This window comes from Ostrinia nubilalis, chromosome 1 (assembly GCF_963855985.1).
Source record: "Ostrinia nubilalis chromosome 1, ilOstNubi1.1, whole genome shotgun sequence".
In the NCBI taxonomy this organism is placed as follows: Eukaryota; Metazoa; Arthropoda; class Insecta; order Lepidoptera; family Crambidae; genus Ostrinia; species Ostrinia nubilalis.
In genome coordinates this window covers 10,802,576-10,825,226 of record NC_087088.1, presented here as the reverse complement: position 1 = coordinate 10,825,226, position 22,651 = coordinate 10,802,576, and the positions used below count along the sequence as shown (strand labels likewise).

The following is a 22,651-nucleotide window of genomic DNA, read 5'->3' as shown; positions in this document are numbered from 1 at the left end:
TAATCTAAAAAAATATATACTTAAGAAATAATAATTTGATCAGAGGGAGAAACACAAAAATTCTTCAGGCTATGTAGGTGTAGCTTAATTTTTTTTTTAATTATCTATTAGTTATAGTAACTGTGATAAACGGTTAATACTGGCATTTTTTTTATATAAACAAAATATTACCGCAATATAAAATAATGACTTGCTAAACTAAATTATTTCTAAAATCTATATTAACACATAGCCTGAAAAATAATTACTATCATCGTTTTACAGTAACAACATGCACACAACCATCACCAGAAAAATTAACTAAAGTGCTATAGTGTAGAACCAATCTTTAAACCTTTACACGATAAGAGTGGGCGCCATTTGTCACGTTTTAAATTAATTTTTAGAATTAATAAAACGAGCAAAATAAGTTTACAAAATTTATTAATCTAAGTTTAAAAATATTTGATTTTAAGGTACAGGTGGGTAGGTTGTAAAAAGATCGGTTCCACGTAACACTTGTGCCAGACTCCCCTGTGCGGCCTCCTACGGTCCCCGTGGGACGCCGTGATGTCCACTTCTCTGTCCCCTCCGGAACGGTCCACAATAAGTCCTAGCTCAAACTGAGCCCGGCCGTAATTCCTGCATAAACATTGTTTTATATTAGCCTTCGTGTGGGGTAAGAGATTGTACTGCCACGAATCTTGATTAGGTGATTTCAAACAGGCGGAAGAATATAAGCCAAGCTAGGGAAGACGGCCAGCAAGTACTAGAAGAGGTCTAGGCATTTAATTTACTGGGATGTAGTGGCAGTTGTAGATAGCAGAAACGGTTACAGTTAACTGATGGCTAATAAGAAAATAATTAAGTAATTTCGCTTCAAGGAACATAATTTATACCAACCAATTTACCTACACAATTCGCTAAAATATTAATAAGCGTAAATCTATGCTATAAGGGCGATTACAACAACACTTAACTTCTACTATAAAAAGCATTAATTACTATTTAGGAACATACCCTATCTTAACAAATAATAAGAGATGCACAACTTACCCAGTTACGGGATGAAATGTAGGCTAGACACTTAAGTTTGATTAACTGTGAGGTTTCATTAAAGTTTTATTAAACTCGCACTATGAAAAAACGCCAACGAGATCGATTTATTAAGACGCGCGCCGCATCAAGCGGTACGCGGGTGCTCAAGTTCAAGTTTCAAGCGAGGCTGGCGTAGGATTGGGTAAAAAATATCGATATATCAAAATATCGATATTTTTTCAGAAAAATATCGATATAAATTAGCGATATTTTTTCCGGCGATATATCAATTTTCGATATTTATTTTCAGATATCAAAATCGATATATTTTAATATTTTTAAAGCTCTGCTATTGCTCTTAAATGGTTCTCTCGGATATTGCTCTTAAATATTTGATATGTCAGACATCTTCAGTGTCATCTGAAAGGGTAGCTTCAGTGGTAAATTTGGCTGTGCCAAATGATAGGAGCAGACTTACAGGAGAACACATCAAACAAAGAGTGCTCCTGATGTCAATATCAGACAAATACTGAGCCCCGATTACGGTAACTTTTATAACGTCTACAATCCAGACGCGTTTCTGATTCTGCGATACGATTGGTCAATATAGCTGACGTAGGTACGCTGTTGAACGACCAATCGTATCGCAAAATCGAGAAGCGTGTCTGGATTGTTGACGTTAAAAATTACCGTAATCGGGGCTCTGGTTTGAATAATGTTTTTTTGTCAATGTTTAAATGCTCATTCGAAAAAATAAATTGAAATATTACAACTTGAGTTGAAACAGCGACATGTGTTTTCTTTAAAATTTAGATAATTTTGGCAATTTTTATAAATAATTGCAAATTGGGCAAAAAATATCAATATATCGAAATATCGATATTTCTTGGGCGATATATATCGATATATTTGAAAAAAATCGATACGATAAATATCGATATTTTTTTTCCGTTTGCCCATCCCTAGGCTGGCGAGTGTGGCAGTCTGTCTCTGGCCGAGACGCTGCGCCTGCGGCGCGCACTCCCCGCGCCCTTCGCCCCGAGCGTATTTACGTTCAAAAACTTATGATCCATTGAATCGTAAAATAAAAAAAATAACATTTTCAAATGTTACACAATATAAAATATTGTAAACAACTGAATAATCATACTTAATCTTTTTTATTATTGACTAAATAATTTTCAGAGTATAAACAATAAACATGTTTTCCAGTACTAATTGCCAAAGAGCTGTATCGTCGTAACACAATATTTCCTCGAAGTAAGATTTTCTTCGGAAGCTCGCAAGTGCCAATTATTACCATTTTATTATTTTTATCAACTTCAATAATCCCCACTGGAATAATGCAAGCATTGTGGATTGGCTTCGAAAGCTCTTCTACCTGTTCTCATCGAACTATTTGTTGTACAAATACAATACTGATGAAAACTTTTACAATAAAAAAGAAAATGCAGTGTCGGGAAAACTACTACAATCATATTTTCCTGACTAATGAAATCAGAAATGCAGACTAATGTATTTCTATATTTACATTCATTAACATCTGATTAACAATAAGTATTGTTACGTGGTGTGTGGGTCTCATAAAAATATCGCATGTACAAATTACTATATTTTTACTGCAAATTCAACCCCAATCACAACATTAAAAGATTTAATTTTAGCTTGACCATTATTTTGCTAGAATCTTTATTAACCTACTTATTATTTCTCTAAAGAGAACGAAGATTTCATCACAAACAATAATCGAATTCCGATAATAATTTTCATAAGGTCGATTTCAACGAAACACACACACAAAAACAATTAATTATATTAAAAGTCATATTGGTTTTGTTGCCATTTGATGTCGTAACCCGAGATATCGAAGTAAATCAGCCAGTTAATTCGAAATAACATTATATTAACCAAAAACGTATTTATTTCATTAAATAAAATGACACAGATGTAAGTTAATTTTATTACGAGTATATCTACACATTTTAGGCTACAAACCTTTTGAAGGGCTAGGTTTTATTAAATTAATGTCTTGGGATTTCAAAATCTGTTTTATTTCTGCTCGTCTAGTCGTCATTCATTGTCATCTATTTTACTTTAATATCGTAAGTAATGTTTCAAGTAATTTCAAGTGTGCAATATGAACATAATTTCATAAACGCTATTGAATATCAAATATAAGAATTACCTCCGAGATATTTAGAAAGATACTCGCGCTCGTGTCTAATCCTTATCTAATCACAAACAATAAAAGTTGTCCCGGACGCGCGCGGATATGGAATCACATTTTATTTGTACGTTTTACTGATAACTAGATTTCAGCGTCGTGTTTCTAAAAGCAATGATCGAATTCCCTTTACAAATTAAATATCTCGCATGTTTGTCGTACACACATCGAATACGATTGAAATATAATAATGTCACAAAACAGTAAGTCAGTTGGTTCTTGCCATGAACTTCGCGCAAGGGCGGGCGGCGTTCGCCACGCGGCCGCCCGCCCAGTGTCGCCCGAGCCGCCGGCCAGTAACCGCGCGCCCCACGCTGCCCTCCGCCGGATCTTTTCAACGAGTGACGACAACACTTTGTACGTGTTCGCGAACTATTCTCAAAGTCGAAATATAATGTTCAAAACAAATGAATGAACTCTAATGGAGGAAAATCCAACGAGAGGAAACTTTTGCTCAGTTTTTTATTTAGTATGCTTGCGGTTTTTACTTTTGTAGCGAATGAAAATTATGAAAAATTGCATTAATTATGCAAATTACAAGTTATATGAAGCATGCCTTAAGCTATTATTAAATATCCATTAGTTAATATAGTATTATATGTTACTAAAATGTTTTTCTGAAAAGTAAAGAATACATCTTAGAGTCTAGTATTTTTTAGCTTGCTGATTATAGGGTATGAGTAAAATATTGGTAACTAAAGGAAGGCCTATTTGTTTAAGTGTAGGGTGTTCAAGTGGTAAGGAGCCTTATCCTAACCACACACACGCTATAACAAGACATATCTACAGAAAACTTTTATGTGTGTTTGATTAATAATTCTAGTGTCCATAAATATTTCATAACTAAAGTGATATAACTTCACAGTTTACAAAGTTATTTCGCTACAAATTATGCGAGTGTTTATAGCGAATCTAAAAAACTGAGAGCATGCCACGTTCCTTTGCAATTTCATTTTGTAACGCAATTTTTTCCGGCTCGGACTTGGATTATTCTTTGATACTCCACTGAAAGTGCCGGAGTAACTTCACAACAGTTTAGACTTTTAACAAAGATACGATAAAGTGTGCACATAGACGGTACAAAACAAAACTTTTCGGATTTACCTCCAAGTTCGTTGGGAACTTGACGCCATTAGTAGCTAAATGGGAAGTCGCTAAATCTTCTAAGCAAGGTAAGTAAGATATTTATTTTCTACTTTGCTTTTAACTCATCGAACTACGTACCTCGGAGTATATTTTTTTATGAAATTTTTGGTAAAATAAATATGGGTTGTAATTTAACAATTTCAAAACTAATTTCACAGAAAATGTAATATAACTCGCGTAACGTAATTTAAAAATGGCGTATGTTATTCCACAAAAAGCAAGAATGTACGTAATTGCGCTAGCGACGAGATAATTTAATAAGGGTATTATTCAACCATCGCACCATGTTTTCATAGGCTGTGAATGTTTTCGTCGTAATGAAAGGTACATTTTCTTCCATTCAAAGCGCGATTGCCCGTGAGAAATCTTTTAATTACATCTCTTTGTATCTTAACATTCTGTCATTATATGGCCATGTATTTTTTACATGAGAATGGAAAGTCTTGGGTTTGTTTCGCGAAATCGTGAACTATATCTTGAAGTAGTCCTCTACGCAAATCTAAGTGTGAAAGTTATCGTTACGTCTTAAATTAAGTTCGTGAATGTGTGTTTCATTGTTACAAAGAAAAGGAAAAGGTGTGATTTTGTTTGTTGTGCGGATAAATATTCCCATTTTTCTTCAAAAATAGATCTGACTGATTCAGATTAGGTTTACCGCAAGAGCTTTGTTGTAATCCATCAGCCATTGTGTAATCTGAAATTATGTAAGAAATATTATTGTAATATTTATTTGACACAAAAAGATTACTGTATTTCAAACAGAAAAACGGTCTAGTGTAAGTCGTGCAATATTCAATGCTCCCTAAGGGATTAGATTGAAATTTTATCAACTAAAATGGAACTAGGTTTTGCTCAACTCCACACGACGCGACGTAGCGTCTGAGTGATTGACGAACTGACAGACGCTCGAAATTCGAGGATATTCCAAGCTGTAGAGCCGGCTTCCAAATAAACAAACGAGCTCCTAAAAAAAGACGTTGCGGTAATTCGTGTTTTGTTTTGGTAATTACCGTGAACAAATCGGTCGTCGCGGCGTCGCTTGGTCCAGCTTTCGACCAGTCGTCAAGACTCAAGAGGCGTGGGAAAACAAACAACTGCCGCTCTCGTTAACGACCTCTTGTCCTCCGCGGAGCCGGCGAGGAGTGCAATTGTCACCCGAATTATTGTACCAATCCCAACTCTAACCTCCGGTAATATGGCGCCCAACTAGAAACATGAACGGAACCAAAGACAACTCGGGGGCGAGGTCCGTAATATTTGTTCGGGTCTGTAAAACGTAGCGACAACTGTTGTATCAGAGTCAAGAAAAACAGTTGGAAATGTCCTCGCTATGTGTTTAGGCTCCAAAGGGTTCAAGCTAGTGATTTCGTTAGGTAGGTACGTCAAGTTAGCTACGCACACGGGTTTGCTAATTTAATTATATTCGTAGTTGTCTCTTATATCAATATCTAGTATTTACCCATACTGTATGTTACATACCTATTATTGTAAGACTCTTCGAAGAAGATAAACACTAACATTGTATTCGACGAACCGTTTTATGAACCCTAGCAGAGAGAAGAAAAAATACAGTCAAAGTTTATCTTTCACTCAATTAAGAGACTTGGGTCAGGCATGAAATGAGATACTTTGTATCACACGAAATCATTTATTTTTATGAAGTCTACTCAAAATGTCGTTTACGTCAATGTGAAAGAGTTCGCAATATTTGTCGAATAAATTATGGTGATAGCATAACTGAGCCGTGATGTTTACCATTTGCCGGTTGATGTCGTTTTAACGGTGCCGGTGCTCGAGACTTCGGGAGTTTGTGTACGCAATATAAAGTGCCAGTCTTTAGGTCAGCCCGCCTCGTGCGCTGCGCTTCTAAACAGGCTGTTTATGCTAAGTGATGCACAGAAATGTTAATACACTCATTCAACCGGCACTTTAAGTACACACTAATTAATTCAAAATAGCTTTTTAATATGAAACTACCTTTAAAATTATTACTTTTGTTATCTCAATTGCAATCAAGTGAAAAATACTTAATATTTTAATTTCTCTTTTCGTGATGTGTGCTTTTCGCTTCAGCAATAAACGAGCATTTATGTGCAGTAAAAACTTTATTAAAATTTCATTTTATTTTAATGGAGAGCCACCGCCCGTGTCCATTTCCGTTCTGTAACAGTTTCCTTCCAGCGTTGCAAGCGCAGCCCCTTATAAAGCTCGTTTCGAATGGGTTGGACGATTATCTATGCATGAGTTTGAGTTTTTATTTGTAAGGACTAAGTTACAATACAAAACTGGTTCCTCGTCGCTGGAGCCGAACGGGGAAGACGTTTCTGTTTCTTTTTAGTTCAGTGATCTAATCTGAGTCGGGTTCGTCCTGGGTGCGACAGGGATGGGAGAACTGCTTCCTTCTCTGCGTGCGTGGAAAACCGACGTGGGCCGAGTTTACCCGAGGCGCCCGCGCCGGCTGTGCCGTGTCTACTACGCTCGTGATGTTTTTGTCCTATGACGTGAATTCATTGATATTTTTCCGCGCTTATTGTGCTGACTTTGATGTTGCTGTAATGGAAGTTTATTTTGGGAATGAACTACGTCAGCGTTGAACTGAAGTAGGTACCGATACGCTTCTGGTCTCATAATTTTTAAACACGTTTAAAATTTAAAGCTTTTAAATCCATGTAATTGACTCGATGGACATTTCACTCCCAGAATAAAATTGCAAAACTTTTATTTGAGCAGTTACATGGCCATTAACAGTGAACTCTTTGTCTGAACCGGTTCACATGATTGAAAGTGGGTGACTGTCAGAAATCGGTGGCGTACCTACGGCGACGGTGAACGTTGCGCGAGTTAACATTGAACACGAAGGTGAGACCAATTAACTTGATTCTATAACAGCTTTGCTGTTTAAGGCACTTTCAATTATTCAACCAATTTTCTTACACTAACCAAGTATTTCAATAAAGTCATTAGTTAATGAATAGCTTGGCATTGTGCTCACTTTATCAAAAGCTCTTTGAAATCAATTTGTTAATATTTAATGGTTGATCTAATAAATGAGAAGCCTTACAAAAATTCATTTAAGTTTGAATCTAATGCCTAAAAGATATTATAGTTGAACAAGTAAGCATTTGTGTACTGAGTTTGTAAGGGACATGAAATATTTTGTTGTCTTCTTTGTACAAAATTTCTAAGAAACTGAACACAATGAACGCTGAAAGAAAAGTTTGGAACACGCAGCAGTATGTTATGATCCGAAACGTTTATTGCTCGTCTTGAATATTGTCAAAATTGAGCATCAAAGCAATGGCTCGAGGCAACGAGATATAAAACAAGAAAAATGTTTTAGAATAAATTGTGATTTGATGCTACCAGACGATATTCGCTGTTTTGTGGAACGATGAACAAATTGGAGTTTGTATTCATGGGAGTTCACGGCGGCTATGGTGTGGAACAAATGAAAGTCGAAACAATACAATTCTGTTTTGGATTTATCGAGATGATTTTGTCATAATAAATGAAGCTCATTATTATCACATATATTTTATAGTAGTAATTAGGTAGGTACAGTTAACTTTCATAAATGTTTCGATCTTATCCACAACGCAACCTCGTCTGGAATCTTCTGGTCTTGATCACAAATGTCCAAAGGGCTATCGATATCTCCATGGAAATCGGTCAAAGGATGAGAGCACCGTTAAGGGCAAACAGTGGGAGATAATTTTCTAAACACAGCTTTTTGATAACGGTGCCGGTGTGTACGCATCGTTAGAATCTCTGTAGATCTCGACCTGCAATTTACATGCGCTATCGCAGCGTGACCCCGCGGGAAAGCCAGGGTGATGATATAATAATGAGATGCATTCTCTGTACGCGCACAATAAAATTAAATATAGTAAGGTTCAAACAAATGTTTAGTATTGGCCTGATTAACATACACGAGACCTTCATGGTAAAAAACTGAATGGTAGCTCCGGTAGGTACAAAAATCATTGAGTATATTGACTAAATTCTGATAGACCTGTGAAGATTAAGCAGTTTTAAAGGCATAAAATAAGGTTAGAGGTTATCTTACCTTTTAGTGTACCCTAATGACCAATTCAATTTGCTTCATCATTAAGAAAAATCGATGGCGACACAACCTTTACTTATACTTTAAAAATAGAATCAATTGTCCACTTCTAATGGTTCACACTGGGTTGGGTGAACTAATGAGTTACTTGAGTGTGTGTGCAAACAAAATTTATCACAGTTTGGAATGATCCTACTCTGTCTAATTTCATTGTTATTCAAATGATGCTGAGCTAAATAACTCATCTACAGTAAGTTTCCATGGCATCGCGTCTTAAGATTTAATCGATGGATTTATAAAATACTTGGAACTTCGGAAACAGCTATTATGCCCACACTGTGCTTAGTTTGAGGAAACTCTTTGACTTTTTACTGTGTAGAGAATGTCAATGTCAAATTAATTTAGAATAGTTCTTAATTATTATGAATTATGGAATAAATCTCGGTGGTTGCTGAATCTTCATTAATCATGAAATCAAAGATAATCAAATTAATGCGAAGTTGCGCTTGACTGATGATAGCCGAAATAACATCGTAATCGGAAACTCATTATAAACAAACCATATATCGACACGATATAATCAACATCAATACAAATACGGGCGATCATCGCGAAGTTGTTAATTACTGAAACACAACCACAACCGACTCGATACATCGAAGAATCGTGTGATTACTCGATTACTAAAATTCACACGCTAAATAGGTACAATAAATACTGCAATAAATAATGCAGTGTTGGTATTTTTATTCATATTTTTATCTCCATACTTAAATGTTAATATTTAATCGGGTAAGTAGTGGCTTAATCGTAATCTTAATAAGAGCAAAAGCTTCAGCGAAGCTTAAAAAGTTTATAGCTTCATTTATTAAAAGACGTATCATATTTTATGGAAAATTATATTGAAATGGTTGGATTAAAAATCTTATCTTATGCTGAAATTCTTCATCACCAGAAGTTGAGGATAAACTTTCAAATATTCCAGTATGACTATTTGTTTATTTGACTATCTTGGTAGGTACTAATATGTATTTGTGTGCCAAACTTCCGCGTGGGAAGCGAAATCACTGTGTGTTCATCTGTTGTGGTAGAGAAGTGTACATTCGGTTCGCTAATGACAGAAGTTGGTGAACTTGGCCCATATATCCGGCTTATTAACTGACAACTAGCGCCGACGTTATTGAATACAAACAGTGCTGATAAACATAACTGATATGAGATAACATTGGCTTTTAGAGATTTCAATCATCTGTCAACATACTTTGAATTTGATAGTTGGGTAAAGTACCTTAATCTACTCATACGAATATGACTTGGTGAAAAGAGCTTAACTCCATTTTATATTCACCATCACCAACTCCAAATGAATTCAACTACATACCTATATTTTGCTACTGCACAATGGTTATATCGAAACGAAATAGGTACCTACCATACCTATTTTGTGCATAAAAAATACTGTAGGCAATTGTCGTATTTTATGTTTTGTTTACTATTCCGTGAATAGCACACACACATTTAACAGGCGAAAAAAGGGCAAGTAGGGCACTGAATCATTGAGTTTAACACGTCTCAATGTCATTACTAATGTTTCTGGGAGGCCGCAAAAGTGTCGCAGGAGGAATACTCAATTGGATCTAGTGTGGGTTTCCAAACAATATCTTCCCCTTGACTTACATTAGCACTTATTGAATAAATGTCAAATGACAGTGGTGTAATCAAGTTTTCTACTCATCATTCATGTTGGTATAGTAGGAATTTAACAAAGCGTACAAATTTTCTAAGGTCAATGGTGTAGTAAATTACCGGCAAGCAGTACCATAACGTTATGGTCAATAAATGGAATTTCCTACCTAAGTATGACTTATTACAAACATAAATTATTAAACAAATATTAAAAATTGTGATAAGTAAAAAAATACTGAAGCCATTTTATCCGGTACGTACGTACCTACCTAATTCGTCATTGGCTTTAGTGAAAGCGCTAGACAGTACTAGTTGTACGTATATACAATAAGGTATAGGAACGTAGGTTAAATGAACATTAGAAACTAGTATAGGTAATCATGTTTTGTTATCATCATGCGATGACGTTAATTATGTTTTAATTGATGTAAGTAGGTCACTCAACGGCCGTAACCGCCAAATCGAAGACGGTGACAATGATGCCAATTGTTCAAGACTTCACTTCCACCCATTCATTTCATCCAATTCATCCATTGAGCCTCATTTGTTGTTGTCCTCAAACGATTACTGATTGTCTGATTTAACAAAACAGAACGTCACTTCGTGTTATAGCGTAAAAAATTAGGCAGACGTTTTATGGGTCATAGCAGTTTTAGGCAAGAACGTTTATAAAAATGTTAAGCACTGTTTTTGTGAAAGGTTGTAATATGGACGATTGCGTGTTTTAATTTTGCTTTGAAGTCCAAAAATATTGTTTTTACAAACAAAAATCAAACTTTGATATAAATTTTACATTTTTTATGTGTTCACTCAAAACCTCTGTTTTTTTAAACCACAGACAATAGCGTTGGTGATATTGAAAGGAAAGAAACGAATATACTTTTTTTAAAACAAATTTTTACACTAGCTGCTTACTTTCACGTAGTTTAGAAGCAATAGATTTTATATGCAGATTGTATCTGCTACTGTTTCCAATGCCAAAGTACTTTCAAAGAGCTTTCGATAGTTACATTTACGAAAAACTGATATTACATTTTTGTAAGATTAATTTATTATTAACAAAACAAAATATGATTTTACAATGACTGCAAATTGTCACAATGTTGTGTTAATAATCATCATTGTATTACATGAAAATTATGTCACACAATAACACGTGCTTTCCTTTTACATTGTGAACTTCGTTCTCACAGCTCAATACTCAATAGTCTTTATTGCTTCCATTGTTATTGTCTTGGTTGCTCATTTCCTGACACAAATATACCTATACGCAAGCAAGTCTTTTTTAAATTCAGTGATCTAAGTAGATATCTGAAAATGTAATTTCTCATTTCAATTAAATACCCTTATCTAAGCGATACTAACCAAGCAGGTCCGATGAACGTGTACAAATCCTCCCACAACATTATATTGTACTTTGTAAAAGTGGGTCAGTGCAAGTCGCTGCGGTGAAACTTTATGGGGACAGCTATCTCCTTCTAGTCCTAAAGCCTATCATTATAGCATTAGGTAGAGTTGCCTTTAAAGGGCTGGAAAGTGGAAAGATATATCGGTGCTTACATAAATCATTTACATGAAAATCTTGGTTTATCGACCACATTTCACAACATAGAAAAGTTTTGCAAAATATGAAAGAAAAACTTTGTAAGAACACAAAAACGTTTTTGTCTTATTCTGGGAAATTCGAAAAGTTTGTACAAAATTGTTGAGTGTTTTCAGAAACTTTCAAAACATGAAGACGAAACATTTCATAACCTTTATCTTAATTGTAATAAGTACTTAAGTAGACAGGTCTATGTATGATTATACAATAGTAACTCGTTACATCACTTTCAAGCGACTTCACAAAGTAGACTCTATTATCATATAACAAATAGACAACAAGTTGTATTTGTACACGACGGATGTTGCCATACATACAGAAGATTTCTCACGAGAGAGTAGCGACTGAACAAGATACTGTCAACCTTCGAGCTATTAATCTTTTTGGTGCATTTTATTAACGTCTTGATACAATGGGAACGCTTACAATCGTAAACAATCCTCATAATCCAATTAAAAGCTGATCATTATTTCTCACAAAGACGATTAATTCGTAGTCTGTTTTTGATGTTGTTTATCGTTTGTGAAACTTGTTTGTGAAATCTTATTGAATTTACTCTAATTCTTAAAATTTAAAAAAAATATAAAATCTTACTCGTACATCTCTCTCATCTGATTGAAATTTTACTAAAATGTAAAGAGACGAAATCAGCGTTATGGTTGAAATGGTTCTAGAAACTGTGTTAAACGCCAACGAAAGCAAAATTAGATGTGTTCAAAACAATTTTAATTACAGCCAAATAATTATATGTTTACGGACTTGAAATGATATATTATTCCTTTAGCAATATGAAACGTCTGAAACAGTGAGTGGATTTAGTATTCTATTAATTATTTCAATAGCATTTCCAGTTTTAAATACACTGTATACTGTCCGCAGCAATATTTTATTTTGTGTTAGAGCGCTCAGCTCGTGGCAATGACCCCGTCATGTTGATATTTCGGTGCCTTCGCCAGTTCGTGGTAGACTGGTTATGCATGGATTAAGTTTAATAATAAAAGCAGTTAAAATTAGACGTATTTTTGTTTTGGTTTCAGATAAGTGAACGTTTTTCTACGAAACCATATCGCATTCCAATAAATCTTTGTTTACGAGTTAATTAATAGTAATTGAGTAGGTAATCCAAGACCTAAGACTAATTAATCACTGTTTACTTTCAGAATCAATTATGATTGCTTTAAGTCTTACGAGCATATTACCATGGTCGTGTAATGCAAACCCTGCTTAATGAGAAACGTATCACGCCAGCTATGTTTGGTTTGGCACTTGATTAAGTCTAGGACTAATTATTAAACCGTGAACGTTACAGCACATGTAGTGTAGCACATTGGAAACCAATTGCGATACTGGACGGCAACCTTGATCTCAATTTTTAAATTGTTGTTAGAATGAAACTGGGACAATTTAATCAGATGTCCACGAACTCAAACAGGATGAAATTGGAAACGTGCCACTAACACAGGTCGTTTCTATTGTGTGTGATGCGACTAGGTATGAAAAAGAAAAATGATTTTTGCTGGATATATCGAAAAAGTGAGATGAGCAGAGCTAGCATCTTAGATAAAAATAGTAGATAAAGGTACTCGTAGAGGATCGACTGCTGTAGTAAAGATTTTACAGGTATTTTAGCATAAGATGACGTTGAAAATATTATATTTCTTTCAAAAAATCATGGAAGTTTTATAACTAATGCAAAACTGCAAAGCAACCAGTTTTTTTCGTAAATACAGAAAAAACTCGGACTAGTGTGAATACTTCTTACTCCACGCACACTAGTTGTACGAGTATTGTGCCAAGATGAAAGATCCAATCCGCGACTTGTAGCGTAGTAACCGAGTTCTGGAGCGAGCAATTGATTCGCGTCTTTCGCTAGTATCTACCTGTGCAGACCAAAAATATTGACACCACGTGTCTGCACTTGCAACCAATATTAAAAGAGTCTGGAACAATGGTCGCCGTGACATGACTCTGCTAAGAAAATGGCAGCTATAGATTATCGTTGGCGTTGCGGAACGTGACCAACGTGTACTTAATTCGAAATTTGGTAAAAGTCTTATTTCGGGAACATTTCGTATTCAAGACGTAATGAAATATGAATAAACTCGGCATAAAATGGGCCGTGTATTCGTGATCGTTGAACAAATTTGGGTTTTGATTGAAATGGAGAAAAAAATTGGACACTTATAACTTGAACATTATCCGAGATGTTCTTTTTCCACTTCATCCAAACGATGATGAACTTGGGTTCTTTACCAACTGTGGTGGTCTTTGTCGCAAGCATAGTTTAAAACGAAAAAGAAAAAAAGACATTATAGGTACGACACTAAAATCTATTTTCCATACTCAACTCATTTAAGTTACATAACTAATTTGAATTTTATTTTATAAATATCACTTTAAACTACAATCTGGGGGCACGGCAGTGCCCCCGCCAAGTCGAGCGCGAAGCAAACACTGCCGTACCATCCTTTACTGGAACCATTTCGCCGCATTTTCAGGCCCCTATTTGAGAACCTCTGGATAAGACCAGAACGCTGAAATTTTCGTTATCTAGTAAGCTATAATCACATACTTAAAATCCAAAATATCAAGTCTGTAGGTCATTTAGTTCCGAAGTTAAGCGAAAGCAAAGTTTCGCATTTATGACACTCACTCACTGATGATCATCAAAATAGAACTAGTACTTCCCATAAACTCAGAGAGCTAAAATTTGGTACAGAGTTAGGGTTTAATGGCCACATTAAGGGAAAACTATAAAAACTAGGAAAATCGAAGATCTGGAGTAACACCACATTCATAATCAATACTACTAGCGCCACACCGGCATCGTGGTGTTCGCCTGTACCGCTCACCGCTAGATGGCGCTAGCACTTTGAGCGTCGATTTTCTGCACCGCGGTGTCCAGATTTTTTTTCCTTTCTAGACCCCCCCGTCGATTAAGTTGAATGTTGTGTAATTTATTTACATTTCGTTGATTTCGTTTATTATATCGTAAGGTTCGCTCAGGCTAAGGTTATGTTATTAAAACCATTCTGATTCGTTGTCCATTTTAAAGGTCGTTGAGTTTATTTGTGTTTAACTGTTCATTATCGTAAAAAAATGTCGATAATATTTAAAGACGACGACGTTAAATAATTATGCCACATTCTACAAAAAGAAGTGAAATCCCACCAAAAACATTCTGTAAAAAACTAGCCAAGTCTCGATGGAGCTGCTTGTTTATCTCTAAAAAGTAATGAAATCTAGACAAAGTCGTGCCAAGTCTATGGTTCCTTACTGCGATTTCTTTATTATTATAGTTAATGTTGTGTGACTTGGCCGTTGAACAATCTTTATTAAGATAATCATACATAAGTATTATTGAAATACGCAGCTTTATTAAGCCTACAATTGTCTGGTTATTAAATCAACGTTTTCCAAGTGGCAATTTTCCATCATCAATGGATAGTGGTTCTGGCGACAGATTGGTGCAATGGTGTCATAGAGCACCTGGTTTTGTACACTTCAACGGCCAAGTCACACAACATTAACTATAATAATAAAGAAATCGCAGTAAGGAACCATAGACTTGGCACGACTTTGTCTAGATTTCATTACTTTTTAGAGATAAACAAGCAGCTCCATCGAGACTTGGCTAGTTTTTTACAGAATGTTTTTGGTGGGATAGACGTTGACACATAAGAACTAATGATTATGGAGTACGCTGCTTTCTGCTTTGACGTATACGGAGTGGAGTCAGGTGGGTGTGGAAAATTCTAGATGTTCTCGTTAGTTGAATATGAAACGGTGCAGCGGGAGAGTCGTCGTTTAGAGGAAGTGGTCTCATCCAATTAAGAGCATGCCCGCTGGATTGCTTCCAACGTTTTTGTCGTTTTTGTAATTGTCTTCCTTGGGTTTTCCTTTTGCAACGACATTGGAAACGCCTATGTTCGCTCGTTCTCAGCTTTTCGATTTTCTATAAACTCTCAAGCGGGGTTTATTAACTTTGGTGTTGTTGTCTCTTTGCAGTATTTTAGCCTAATTTTATTACGTGACTAATCTAATGAATATTGGATTGTTTTAATTATAATTTATGATAGATTCCTAACAGTTGAGTAGCATAAAATACTTTTATTTTTCTGAAGCACTCATCTGGAAGAAACACTACTTCTGTTCCACAGAACTCACAATACCCCAAAATTTCCCTCCGCTTTTTATTCAAGTGTAATCTTGCTAATAGCAGACGAGACGTAAGCCACATAGGGCGGATGGTACGCATAGTGGAGTATGCAAATGAGGGGTATTGGAAGTACGAGCTTCGAGTCCATTGTCGTCGGCGATTACCTATGCGTACGTATACCGGCTTAGCTGGGTTAGGCCCGCTTAGTGCATCCTCAGTCGGGAACGCTCCGGCCGACACGACCGCTCTTGAAGTGCTGATGTAAGATGCAGAGCATCGCTTAGGTAAGCTAGGGTTAGGCAGGGATTAGATACTTAGTTCCCACTACCTCCGCATCTCTGTCAACACCTCGGCTTAGGCTAGGCTCCTATCGAGTCTGTTCGGGTGTAGATTAGAAAGTCTGATCCTGGTTTTAGCAAGCTCAAATTTGAATAACTTTGCCACAACTTACTGCTACTGTCATTGTATTTTACGATCTCCTCGTAAAAACGCAAACAAATTAAGACCCTGAAATAATGAGCAAAGAGCGTTAAGTTAAGACAAATTAATCGCAGCAATTAACTTTAAGCGGACCCAGCATACATAAAGTGCTATTGTAATTACTTTGTCTTTAGTTTGTAATATCCATGTTGTACAGACAGCACATCAGTTAAACACTCAAGGTCTTAATTATGAAGTCGATCTTATGACAAGAGTGATTTTGAAACAAAAATTAGTGTTGGACGTGTTGTCGACTGTACGAATAGGGACAAGACCACGTCGCGCGCCCGTTGGAATGACAAAATGGGAACACCGTCTATTACGGTCGTGATCGGCAGGTTCTTGCTCGTATTTGCACCACGTGCATCAGCCCGCGCTCGTGACTGATCTAAAAACCCTCACACGTAAATAACGCATGTAATAACTGTACCGCAACACCTAAACACCGGTTTCTGCAATTCTTAGCAGTTTAACTCATAAAAAGACGGCTAACTGTAAGCTTAAACGAAAGTAGGCTACAGAATCTAAAACTTACACATTTCATTATTTTTGCTCGAGCAATAAAAATTGCAGAAATTCTCGTTTGCGCCGAACGGCACTTTCGTGATGTGTCAACATTCAATAAAGTAAAAGCTCACGCTAGAAAAACTTACATGTTACAACAACGTTGTTTTAAACATAGTGATTAAAGTATGAAAATAGTTGGGGAGGATATTTTCGCAAAACCTACAGCCGTAATTTCAAGTAAAGTATACATGCAAATTGGTGCCTTTTATTCAGCAGCACGCGATAACTGGCTAAATAACACGGGGAATGGAACGCTGTTCGGAGCGCCAGATATTCCGTTTACAAGTTTATTTTTTTTGGTCCGCTTTACTTAATTTAATAGACAATCGAATCGTATAGAAAACGGCCCAGATAAGAGTAAAAGAAACAAATATTTTCAAGCTTCCTGAATACTCGTATAGACAATATCCATTTTTGGAAGGGTACCAAGCACCGACTCAAAATGGTACAGACTTCGCCAACAATATTCATAATGCAAGCTTTACAAACACTTGCATTTGATTTTTATTATTTGCTTGCTATAAACTTGTAAGTTAATATTATTTTAATACACAACACACTATGTGAATTATGTCTCTAATCTTTTTGTTAGCGTCACAATAGAGCTTTAAGCATGCGAGTGAAAATTCAGCGTAATCTAAAGATTATCTCATACACAATTGCTGGATCTACAGCGAAATCCTAAAAGCCAGGACAGTTGTAAACAAAGCGTGTTCCACCCTAATCCCACAAACAAACCATCTCTGGGCTTGGCTCAAAACAGCCGGTCGCATAGAATTGGAAAAAACAAGTGAACGTAATCACGAGATGCGAATCTGTCGAGAACGGCTGCTCCTAATTCTTGTTTAATACACCACAGAGCGCCAGTTACAGATACGAGCAGCTGTAGTGTTGCCAAATAGTTCTCGATAAGCGGGATTGACAGTACAACGACACAGTTATGAATAAAGCAGTAGTGCTATTACATTTATCTATTTCAACATAGCTTTTCAGCGTACATTGTAACAGCGCTGTTTATTATAGTTTGCCACGAATGGTAAATTAATCTAATAAGGAATATAGGTAACTGCAGATTGTGAAAACCCTTCATCATCATGATTTCAGCCATAGGACTTCCTTTGCTGAACAGATTGGCCAGTTGGTAGCGGCCTGCACCCAGCGCCTTTCTGCTACCTTTATGAGGTCATTGGTCCACCTGTGGATAGAAAAGACCTTAATTAAGAAAAATATAACTAAAATAGTAGAAGTAAACCGCAACGCAGCACTACCGCAGTACCGCGCACCGCGCACTAATTTGCGTATATAAAAACTCGGGCGTTAGGTTGAACAGCGTGCCGTAACGACGGCTGAAACGACGGGACATCCTATGAAAACCGTAAAATCTGGCAACACTAGCCAGGACGCACTCGTACGTATATACACAAACCGTTAAAGCTCGTGCGGTCGTGCCAAATCTCTTCATTAAACCGGTCGGCTCGGGCGAATCGCTGCGGCACGGCACATCCCTCGCCTATATTACCGCTGCCTACGGAGCACGACGCGACGAGCTCATCAATCCACTGCTCGGGACAATTAAATGGATACCCTATTTATGTTCTTTGGGAAACAATCACGAATACAAAGGAATCGCGTCGATTGGCCACATGTTTTGGGTAGAGCCTACAATCCTATCGTGATATTTTCAATATTTTCGGTCTGATCCCATAACTAAAGTATGTTAAGGATTCAGAATTAAGCTTACAAAAGATCAGATGAATTTGTACTGTGTCAATCGTGTACTGTCAATGTACTAATTCGTTAATCGCTGGCGAAAAATATCCTATCTACTAAATCTCCGCCGCTCTAGCTAGACAAAGTAAAACTCGTGACAGATTTAATTTCGTAATCGCTTTGCTAACTCTTATTATTGTTCTTGTTTCTTTTCGTGAATTGACCACGAAATTAAGTCTGTCACGAACTTTGTCTAGACTAGAGAGCTGAGACGCTAGAGATCATTCCAGTAGCCTTAATAAGGTTCATCCATGCACTTGCGCCGTAGTGACTCCATTACACCTTTACAAGTCGCGAACAATGACATAGTTTGTACATAAGTACTGCTGTCAATGCTATTGTTTAAAACGTATTACTATCCAGAACATTGAATTAAATACTCATTCGTAGGCGGGGGGTGTCACGGCTTATTTGGATGCGAGCTGGGCCGCGCGCCGGCCGCTCGCCGCGGGCCGAATGACAATGTACAATTATATTTAGCGTTTGCAATTATTGCATGTATAATTCATTAAAAGTATGTCAAAACACGATAATTCACGTTTGTATTCGAATAACGTGTTTAGGCACATTTACTGTGCAAAGGGCAGGTTGAACATCGTGTAAGAACAAAATGTCAGTATTAATTACATACATGTGGCAGTATAACTTCAATTTCAACATTCTACCCCTGAATCTAATACGAGAATTTGATTACGAACGGAGCTAATTAGCTCAAATAGAAAGAAGAAATTATTTCGTTGATAGAAAATTTTATAAAAATACGTGAGGTCAATTCTAAAGTTGAATTTTTATGCATGGCGGAGACTCTACATGTCCCTTTCTTCATCAAAGCATTGAACCAAGCGAATCAAAGCGTGTCGCCGACCAGTAGACAATACTCGAGACTGACAATGAGTTTCTCGGAACGAAACTCACGTTGACATATTAAATGATAATTCACTAAATAGATAATGAGTTAATTTACAACAGCATAATAGATTTTCAAACAATACTGAGACAATAAACGGGCGTGGTAGCCCTCAGGCATTGTAAAGGTGAATGTACCAACAGCAGTCACTTGGAACTTATTATTAAGCTCCTCCGAAGACTAATGTGTCAAGTTTTGACGGGAAAATTATTGGAAATGAAAACATGATTCTAGAAAATTCGTTATGGATGTCAAGCGAATGAATAGATTCATCAATCGCCGAACTTCAGCTTATTTTCGTGTGTTTTATTATTTTTGATGATAATATCACAGAATAATAATAAGTACTACGTACAGAAGTTTTACTTCGCGAAGGTATTTAAAAAAATTTATGCTCAATGTCCTTAACAATATGGTGTAATTTAGCCTGTCTCAAGAGTCAAGCACCATTTTGTTGACAAACGTCAATGATCGGCACTGCGCCGAAGCTATAGGGCTGACTTCGGTAAAATGATGTGACGTGAGGTGCCAAACTGCGGAAAATGGCGGAGGAAATACATGATTTAGCATGAATTAACATGAATAATATTAACTACTTATTTACCTCTCAGTGTCTTGAGGCAACTTAAAAAAGTACATTCTGTGTTTTTATTATTATTTAGGCAGTTAAATACTGCACAGTATTTAGTACACCATTTTCTTTATTTTCCTCCATCAACACAAGAATACGCGTGCGTGTGTCAATGTTCGCTCGTATGTGAGGCCTTGTCGAATAGTATCCTGTAGGTGGGCCATCGTACGTGTTTTGTTTTCGATGTAAACTCGCGGAGATGAACAGGCCTGATAATATTTCAAAAGTAGGTAAGTACTTACCTAAACTCATTTTAATAAACCTTTTCATATAGCTCCCCAACTCGATGATAGGGCATGATTCCGAACTTTTACGTAAATCTAATAACAGTAAAAGTTGTTTGTACTGCCGTGCGTAATCGGCGAATATTGAACACGTTGAAAGCCGGTAACGTATATAAATTACACCCGCGACGACAGAATCTGAATAATAAATAAGGATCAGAGAAATCGCGAGCCCAATCGGAGCTGGTGATCTATTTCTGCCCAGTGATTACTGATAACGTTATGGTCTGCTCGATATGGGATTAATACGTTATCAATGCTAATTCAATGTTTGCCTCGGCGCCCGACCGGTCAAGCGACTAAATTTTGCTGGTCTGCTGCGCTTGAATGCGACCGAAACTGGCTTGCTTATCTTAATATGCATCTATAACGAAATGTTTTTGCAAAATTAACTTATTGGTTTAAATATTTTAACGATAAAGCACGGGCTGCTACGAAGTAATGAACCTGCATTTTAGGTAACAATGTAACATGCTACCAGAACCATGAGTTTTAAAATAATACATAGATTAAATTAGTTTTTTGCAACCCCACACTGACATATCCGAGAATCCAATCCGGTACTATTGTGGTACTATGCTGATGCATCCTAAACGATTTACTAGAAACGTTAAATTATTCTAAAATTGGATCAGATCTTGTTATGTATTAGTAAATCATAGTTAACAGTGTTGTAAATAAATCAGGAAACTCACACTTCTTAGTACAGTGTTTTGCACCTAGATGTTTTCCAAGGAAATATGAAGCATGAATAATATCTCAGTAAACATGAATCTCTTGCAGTTTCCTGCTACATCGCCATAATTGCAACAAGAAAGCACTGCAAATAAATATAATATATCGCGGCTATAAAATAAATCTTAAGCAGCTAGATGAGGAAAACATACTTATACAGAGTGGAAACGATAAGTGATCTCATTCGATTATTTCTAAACTACACAAGATATCGATAAACTGATTACTGATCCTGAAAGTGCTTCACGAGCTCTTTCAAACGATATCAGTCACAGAATTAACTGGTTCTATCCAAAAATTCAATGTTTTCAGCCTCCATACTAAAAGTATGCCACTAATGCTAGCCACACAATATTAGAAGTGTTATTTTTTTCATTTTAATTAATAAACACTTAAAATTAACTCGTAAATTGCATTCTTATTTAAAATTATTAATGGAAAAAATTGGCTTTAGGCTTTACTTGCAATAAAATATTATCAAGACATGAGTGCCATCATGACTGTGGCAGTAGTAATTGTATGGAAGTTGGAAACATTGAATTTTCGGATAGATTCAGTTTATTTTATAATTTATTATTGGTACCGTTGGATAGAGCTCGTGAAGCACTTTCAGGATCAGTAACCAGTTTTTCGATATCTTATATAGTTTTTAATATCATGTGGTTTTACTAAATGTATGGAGGCTGGAAACATTGAATTTTCAGATAGATCCAGTTTATTTTGTAACCTATTATTGGTACCGTTAGATAGAGCTCGTGAAGCACTTTCAGGAGCAGTAACTAGTTTTTGGATATCTTGTATAGTTTAGAAATAATCGAGTGAGATCACTTATCGTTTCCACCCTGTATAATACTTGACTAGTTATTGATTTTTGCATAAAAAAGACGCATGTCAAATTTTATTTTTTAAAACCTGACAAAGTATTTATTTTACATAACATATTATGTTACTCGTACCTTTTCTATATTGTTATTAACTAAAACTCGATCTGCTAAAACAAAAAAATAATAATTTTAGCTTGGACATTTCAAAGTTGTTGGACCACTGCAATTTAAAGTCCATATACGCTAAGACCACAAAGTTAGAGCCTAATGAGCTAACCAAATTAAAGTTTTAATGGAAATGTTCTGAAATGCGCATTTTTATTTTCTTTGAAATTCATAAGGTTCATTTTTAATCATTATCACATGAAAACTTACGAGGTTTTGAATTTTAATTACAAACACTTTAATCAGCTGATATGATATGGCTTCACTAGCGAATTTTCTTAGGTTTAAAGAAAAAGAATGTATACTAAAGAATAAGTATAATAGTCACGTATCAAATCGATAACTTTAGTGTTACTACGAATCAATCAATCAATGCCATCAATGCCTTCT

General features: G+C 36.1%; 1 protein-coding gene and 1 long non-coding RNA gene across 3 annotated transcripts in view; one reads left to right on the top strand and one right to left on the bottom strand.

Moving 5' to 3' along the window:
• Window positions 1–406: 406 nt before the first annotated feature.
• Window positions 407–1,193, bottom strand: LOC135075793 (uncharacterized). The gene is made up of 2 exons (XR_010258112.1): window positions 1,036–1,193; window positions 407–621 (listed from the first exon to the last, which is right to left on the bottom strand). It is a non-coding gene; the product is annotated as an uncharacterized LOC135075793 (long non-coding RNA).
• Window positions 1,194–4,396: 3,203 nt separating this feature from the next.
• The window catches only part of LOC135072048 (semaphorin-1A-like), a 148,893-nt gene continuing 130,638 nt past the window's right edge, over window positions 4,397–22,651 (top strand). Inside the window, exon 1 of one of the 2 annotated variants that reach the window (XM_063966000.1) lies at window positions 4,397–4,413. The gene's annotated coding sequence lies outside the window, so the exon portion shown is untranslated. Of the gene's footprint in view, window positions 4,414–7,051; window positions 7,247–22,651 lie in introns of those variants that run through there. The other variant, XM_063965993.1, reaches the window with a different exon arrangement.